An 8,107-nucleotide genomic window follows, 5' to 3' on the forward strand; every position below is an offset into this window, starting at 1 on the left:
TTAGTCCAATTTATTACTGTCTTATTATTTTATGTGAGTTAATATAGCCTCCCTAGTTGTATCATAAATCTTTTAAGAGTCCGTATTATAATTCTTTGTTTTTCAGTATCTAAGTGATCTGAGTACATTGTAGAAGCTCAAAAATACTTGTTTGATAGACATTATGGAAGCTAATCTAATGAGGTCAGTGTTTTGGGAGACATAGCTTTCTCAAATTTTGACCTAAGATAAGATCTACAATGTTTTCAAATAATTTGATTGAATGCCAGATTATGTTGTCTGTCTTATATTGACCAATAAATAGGTAAAATGTTATCATATCTTTTTTTAATCTGAGGTACCTGAAAATATTTTATAAAAAGGATTTAAAAAATTACAGAAATCAAACACCACTTGAAAGTTTTTCTTTCTATGTGGCAGCTCAACAAGTAAACTCAAGGATGTTCATTTCAAACCTCTTAACACTATTATCAAAAAGCCCTCATGGCTGCTCTCCCGTATAATGAGTTTAGGTTCTGATCATGCTGAGACCTTAGTATTTAGAGGAATCTGTTAGGTTCAACTGCAAGTACAGTTGGTGATTGTTGCTGGAAGCTAAGAACACTGTGACATGAGAAAAGGACAAAGACTCTGAAGTGTTTTCCTGTCAAATCCTGTTAGAAGTTGAGCTTCTGTGGTTTGGCACAGTGCACTACACTGTTTCATTCAGTTCTGCCTGGTTGCTGTCTGTAGGGGCAGAGAGAGCTTTGAATGCCATCCTCCTCCAGCCTGCCCTCTTCCCTCCTTGAGTATATGGAAACTTATGTGGACAAGGGTTCCTATGCTTCAGTAATCCCCATCTCACCTTCATGGTTTTTGCCAAATATTTTTCCTTTAAATTGATTATTTTTATTTACATACATTTATCTAAAAAGAAAAATGTTTTTTATATCATTCCTGAAAATAAAAAACCAGTTTCTGTTATACTAAGCAGAAAGTAACAATGAAAACAAATACCACACACACACACACACACACACACACACACACGAAACCTTTTCATCAAATTCTAGCTAGATATTTTAAACTTTGAGCTCAAGGCTTGACTCACTCTTTCTTATAAAGCAAGACTAGTAGATGTTAGAGGTGTTAAGACATATTAGCATTAAAAGGAGACTTTCTTCTTTTCAAGATCAGTACTATTAAAAGAGAATTGAAAGAAAAAAATTTTTTGTTGTTGTTGCCCAAGTTAGTTAATGTCATTCCTGCATATCACCTAAAATTATTTCCTGCATGCCCCATCTTGGGATATACTACACTAGGAGAAAATTTAAATTGAATCACTTAAAAACAAAAAACTGAGCAGGAATCCCAAAAAGGAGTTATCCTTACGTCATAAAAAACTGTCATACCTTTTTATTTTAAAACCGGGGGCCCAGTGCACAAATTTGTGGACCTTGAAAGGAACAGCCAGGAACTGACAGGCTGTGGTGAGCAAAGGGGCAGGTGACCAGGCTGGCAAGGGGGGCAATAAGGGACAACCAGGCCACCAGGGAGGGGGGGCAGTTAGGGGCGACCAGGCTGGCAGGCAGAGGTGGTTAGGGGTGATCAGGCTGGCCGGCGGGGGCGGGGCAATTAGGGACAACCAGGCAGGCAGGCAGGTGAGCAGTTAGGAGCTAGCGGTCCCAGATTGTGAGAGTGATGTCCGACTGCCAGTTTAGGCCCGATCCCGGGGATCGGGCCTAAACTGGCAGTCGGACATCCCCCGAGGGGTCCCAGATTGGAGAGGGTGCAGGCTGGGCTAAGGGGACCCTCCCATGCACAAGTTTTGTGCACAGGGCCTCTCGTATATAATAAAAGGCTAATATGCAAATAGACCAAATGGTGGAACAACCGAACAACTGCATAACCAGTTGCTATGATGTGCACTGACCACCAGGGAGTGTGCGCAGAACTTGGCAGACATCAGCAGCAGGCAGCAGAGCACAGAACATGGTAGGTGTTGGCTGCGGCAGGATGGTGGAGCAGGTGAGCGGGGGTGGCACACCAAGGCAGGGCGTTGGTCGCTGTCATCAGGGCAAGCCTCTGGTGGTTACTGAAAATTCTTTGCTCCTGCCTGCCATGGTCCACCTGGCACTTGCACCTGTTGCTGGTGCTGGCCCCACTCGCACCTGCTTCTGGTGTCGGAGCTGCCACTTGCACCCACTGCCAGTGCCTGGCACCAGCCTGATCACTCGGCCTCATCAGCGGATGCAAGTGGCGGCTGCCTGCCCTGATCGCCCCTCAGGGCTTCTCCACCTCCCCCTGCTCCTGAGGGGTGATCAGGGCAGCAGCCACCACTCGCACCCACTGCTGGTGTCGGCCGTGGCCCCAGTCGCTCTGCACCATCAGCAGGTGCGAGTGGGGCTGGCGCCGTCAATGCATGGGAGCAGCAGTGGCGGGAGTGAGGCTTCCAGCAGACAGGGGCCTGGGGCTGTGGCGGGAGGGGCCGGATGGGGGCATGGAGGATGGGCCAAGACCCACCCCTTTGCCCACCGCAGCCTGGCGGCCCACAGTTCCTTTCAAGGTACACAAATTCATGCACTGGGCCCCTAGTAATAGATATTAAGCTATAGATCTCAAACCTTGTCTTGTAAGTCCACAACAAGCTGAAGTGAAACAAGACAGCAGAGGTACAAGGGAGAAACATTTTAGGATTTCAATAGAACAATTGGGGAAAGATGGGAAGTAAAAAAGTGCAGTAGGAAATTTTGGCAAGTCCAAATAAGTTTTCTATTATTTTTTTAAAGGAGTCTTCAGGCCCTACCTGCTTTGGCTCAGTGGATAGAGCATTGGCCTGTGGACTAAAGGGTCCTGGCTTCGATTCCAATCAAAGGCAGGTACTTTGGTTGCAGGCTTTTCCCCCGGTCCGGGCCCTGGTCAGGGCTGCTGCAGGAGGCAACCAATTGGTCACATAGATGTTTCTCTGTCTTTCCCTCTCTCTTCCACTCTTCCCCCCCGCCCCCTCCAAAAAAAAGGAGTCTTCAAAGTAGGATTAACTATCTTAGTTTTTCTCAAACTGGGGGATTTCCTGGGACATAAGACTTTTAAAATTGGGAAAGTCCTAGAAAATTGAAAGGAGTCAGTCACTCTATTTCAAAAACTTCCTTCAAAGCATACATAATAAGCAGCACAGAAGTAGATGTTTTCCTCCTGTGAATGCAAGAGGTTGTATGAGATGCTACCCACAGAGCACCCGATCCCAGAGTCCAGAAATTACTTTGGGGCTATGGTTAAGTACCAAGGCTTTTTCCTAGATTGGTAACTTAATTTTGTTGAGTAATTACCTTAACTGGAATGAAAGGGACAAGAGTCCGCTTCCACACCCTTCCTCTCTATTTGCTATTAATTCTGTAAGTGCTTAATCCCCTAGTAATCCTGGAGATTTTGGGGCACTAACTATATAAGATGGAAGATATTAAGTAACCAAAGGCATTTTTGGTTACAAAGCCTTACAGTTCTACATGCCTGAGTCTCTCCCTTTTCTTTTTTAATTTTTAGAGAGAAAGAGGAAGGGAGAGGGAGAGAAAGTGAGAAACATCGATGTGAGAGTGAATCTATCCACTGCCTCCTGCATGCCCACTACCAGGGATGGCGCCCACAGCCCTGATGGGATGGGATCTGCAACCTTTTAGTGCACTGGACGATGCCCAAACAACTGAGCCACACCGGCCAGGGCCCAGAGTCTTTCTTACAAAACATCTACTTGTCTCTTGCACTCCTACCACTTGATTTACAAGACAATGTAAATAATCCAATAATCAGTCACTAAAATGCCTTCTCTGTGCAATTTAATTCTAAAATCCTCTTGTAAACCATATGTAAAACCGAATTATACAAAATTAAGATTTGGGGTTTTTCCAAATCTGCACCATGAAGTTATAAATTTTCTATTGGAAAACCACTATCATGGAATGTTTAGCTGTACATTTTCCAAGCACCTCTCCTTTAAAGTTCTAATAGGACTTTCTAGATCCGTGGTTCTCAACCTGTGGGTCGCGATTCCTTTGGGGGTCGAACGACCCTTTCACAGGGGTCACCTAAGACCATCCTGCATATCAGATATTTACATTATGATTCATAACAGTAACAACATTACAGTTATGAAGTAGCAATGAAAATAATTTTATGGTTGGGTCACAACATGAGGAACTGTATTTAAAGGGCCAGAAGGTTGAGAACCACTGTTCTAGACAGAAAATGCAATACAGTATTAAGCATTACACAATTTGCTATATAGTAACATCATTTCTACTTAAAGGCATTCTTCTCAGTCATTTATTGCATTATTTTTAAATGATTGAACACCATCTTCGGGCCAGACACCTTCACTAAGTCTCTGCCTCTGTAGAGCTCAGGTCTGGTGCCTTTAAGACATTTGCAATGGAAATCATAGGGGGAAAGTCTCCAAGGCATAAAGCTCTGACAAATTTGGAGAGAAGGAGTAGCTAGCTAAACAGATCTTGTCTATATTTAGTCTTCAGACTTTGGGGGACAAGTGAAAGGAAAACAGAATAGTCTGGAACAAGAAATGATTCCTATTGTAATAGAATCAGAACAAAAAGAAATTAAAAAAATAGAATCTAGTCTTTTTTTTCTTCCTTGGAGCGGAGTTCCACAAAAAGGAATCTTTTCATGTAGACATAGGGTTATCGCCTCCTTTCCCTGAAACTTTTTGTAACTTTTTAATAGACAACTTTGATTAATATATCCATCTAGGTTCTTTAAAAAAAGGGAACTATAGGTCATTTCAAGATTCTTTCAGCAGGGAACACAACCGCTATTATAAATAATAAATGACTATGGTTAAAATAATAGCAGATATCTATTAAGTATCAGTTACATGCAAGAAATTAAGGAGGATAGAAAATCTAAGTAAGGCACAATCCTTGGCCTTAAAGAAATCACTACTTGTGTGTCACGTGCTAGGGACCAGTAGAGATACAAAAGTATTCAAGAAAGTTTGGGGCCAGAGAGAAATAATTACTACATTTTATCTAACTAACAGAACTCTGATTTTGACCAAGAGTTCAGACCTAGCTGGTTTGGCTCAGTGGATAGAACGTCAGCCTGCAGACTGAAGGGTCTTGGGTTTGATTCCGGTCAAGGGCATGTACCTCAGTTGAAAGCATGATTCCTGGTCCCAGTTGGGGTGGGTAACCAATGGATGTGTCTCTCTCATGTGGATGTTTCTCTCTCTGTGTCTCTCCCCCTCCCTTCCACTCTTTCTAAAAATCAATGGAAAAATATGCTTGGGTAAGGATTAACAGCAACAACAACAACAACAAAAAAAGAGTTCACCTCAGTAGAAATAAATCCAATTCCACAGTTCTTGAGACTTGATTAATCTAAACCAACAGGATAATCACTCCTATTTGCTATGTAATTGGTTTAAGAAGAGGCACTTAAACCAATTCACACAAACAAGACACAGAAGGGGTTTGTTGGACATTTCTGGAAAAGGAAGTTCACTGATCTGGCTGGATGTTAAGAAGTAGAATGTAGCCTCAATAGCTATTGACAACTATCAGAATGAAGCTGATATTAAGAAAGGCAGAGCAGGAGAAACCAAGATGGCGGCATAGGTAAACACCGGAAATTGCTGCCTCCCACAACAAATTCAAAAATACAACTAAAAGACAAAACGGACATCATCCAGAACCACAGGAAGGCTGACTGAGTGGAAATTCTACAACTAGAAGGAAAGAGAAAAGCACACTGAGACTCAGAGGAGGTGTGGAAGCAAAGTGCTGAGGTACGGAGGTGCACGCAGCAAGGGCTGGCAACTGAGGACGCGGCTGTCTTTTTGAATCGGGAGGGAGTCACAAGCCCCCAGCTGCTCTGAACTCCAGTTCCAGGAAGTCTCTGGGGACCCAGACTCATACAGGGAGAAACTGGACTGTCTGGCAGCGGGCAGAACTCAGAACTTGAGGGTGGCTTTCTCTCAGAGGCGCTTGCAGCGATTACTGGGACACTGAGACGCGGGGCCCCTTAGGGCAGGACTGAGGATCAGCCATAGCTGCTTGCTCCGCCCTGCTGATTCCCTGAGACCACGCCCCACCCAAGCTGCGGCAGAGACTTTTGCATATGAATGCCCTGGCCCTTTGCAATCTGAAAATTACCTAACAAACCGCTGCTGGGCCAGAAAGACCCAGAACTTCCAAGAGAAGGCCCAAGGTCCCACAGCAGCTTGCCTTGCTTCACAGCTGGGCCTCATCTGGGCACCTCCAAACCCCAAACAAGGAAGGGGAATCTGCAGATCTCTTCATAGCTCCTGCTGAGTAGCCTTAGACAGAGGCTAAATTAGCACCTTCTTAGATCCAAGAGCCAGTGTACCCAGTGGTCAGAGTGGGACCATCCAGGTTACAACTCCTCAGATCCATAAGGGGCACACTCAGGGAGCAGACTCAGTGAGCACCAAAGCTCCACTGAAGCAAGTCTTGCCCCATAAGGGTGTCTTCAGCACAGAAGTTCTCCCACTGTAGACACAGCTGATTCTCACAGCCAATTGGCCTGGAGGCCAATTCCTCCCAGTGATACCTACAACAATCAAGGCTTAACTACAACAAGACTGTGCACAAAGCCCACAAAGGGGTGCAGCAAGAGTGTCCACCTCAGGTAATTGGGGAGGCTGAGCCACTGGGCCCTATAGGACACCTAGCACACAGAGCCACTCTACCAACACAGGGCAGCATAAAAAATGTGGAGACAAAGAAACAGGTCACATATGACAGAAATGGAGGAAAGCAAACTACTGGATATAGAGTTCAAAACCACGGTTATAAGGTTTTTCAAGAATTTTCTAGAAACCGCCGATAAATTTAGTGAGACCCTCGAGGATATGAACAAGGACCAACTAGAAATTAAGCATACACTGACTGAAATAAAAAATATTATGCAGAGACCCAACAGCAGACTAGAGGATCCCAAGAATCAAGTCAAAGATTTGAAATATGCCAAAACCGGTTTGGCTCAGTGGATGGAGCGTCGGCCTGCGGACTGAAAAGTCCCGGGTTTGATTCCGGTCAGGGGCAGTACCTGGGTTGCGGGCATATCCCCAGTGGGAGATGTGCAGGAGGCAGCTGATCGATGTTTCTCTCTCATCGATGTTTCTGACTCTCTGTCTCTCTCCCTTCCTCTCTATAAAAAATCAATAGAATATATTTAAAAAAAAAGATTTGAAATATGAAGAAGCAAAAAATACCCAACCAGAAAAGCAAAATGAAAAAAGAATCCAAAAATATGAAGATAGTGTAAGGAGCCTCTGGGACAACTTCAAGCGCCCCAACATTCTAGTTATAGGGGTGCCAGAAGAAGAGAGAGAACAAGATATTGAAAACCTATTTGAAGAAATAATGACAGAAAACTTCCCCTACCTGGTGAAAGAAATAAACTTACAAGTCCAGGATGCACAGAGAACCCCAAACAAAAGGAATCCAAAGAGGACCACACCAAGACACATCATAATTAAAATGCCAAGGGCAAAATACAAAGAGAGAATCTTAAAAGCAGCAAGAGAAAGAAACTCAGTTACCTACAAGGGAGTACCCATACGATTGTCAGCTGATTTCTCAACAGAAACTATGCAGGCCAGAAGGGAGTGACAAGAAATATTCAAAGTTATGAATAGCAAGAACCTACAACCAAGATTACTTTACCCAGCAAAGCTATCATTCAGAATTGAAGGTCAGATAAAGAGCTTCACAGATAAGAAAAAGCTAAAGGAGTTCATCACCACCAAACCAGTATTATATGAAATGCTGAAAGGTATTCTTTAAGAAGAGGAAGAAGAAAAAGGTAAAGATAAAAATTATGAACAGCAAATACATATCTCTCAACAAGTGAATCTAAAGATCAAGTGAATAAAAAATCTGATGAACACTGTAAACTGGTGAATATAATAGAACCAGGGGCATAGAAAGGGAGTGGACTAACAATTCTTGGGGGGAAATGGGTGTAGGGGTGCAGGAAGAGACTGGACAAAAATCGTATACCTATGGATGAGGACAGTGGGAGGGGTAAGGGCAAAGGGTTGGGTGGGAACTGGGGGGAGGAGAGCTATGGGGGGAAAAAGAGGAACAACTGTTAT

This window comes from Myotis nattereri (genome assembly GCF_964212035.1).
Source record: "Myotis nattereri genome assembly, chromosome: 1".
Classification (NCBI taxonomy): domain Eukaryota; kingdom Metazoa; phylum Chordata; class Mammalia; order Chiroptera; family Vespertilionidae; genus Myotis; species Myotis nattereri.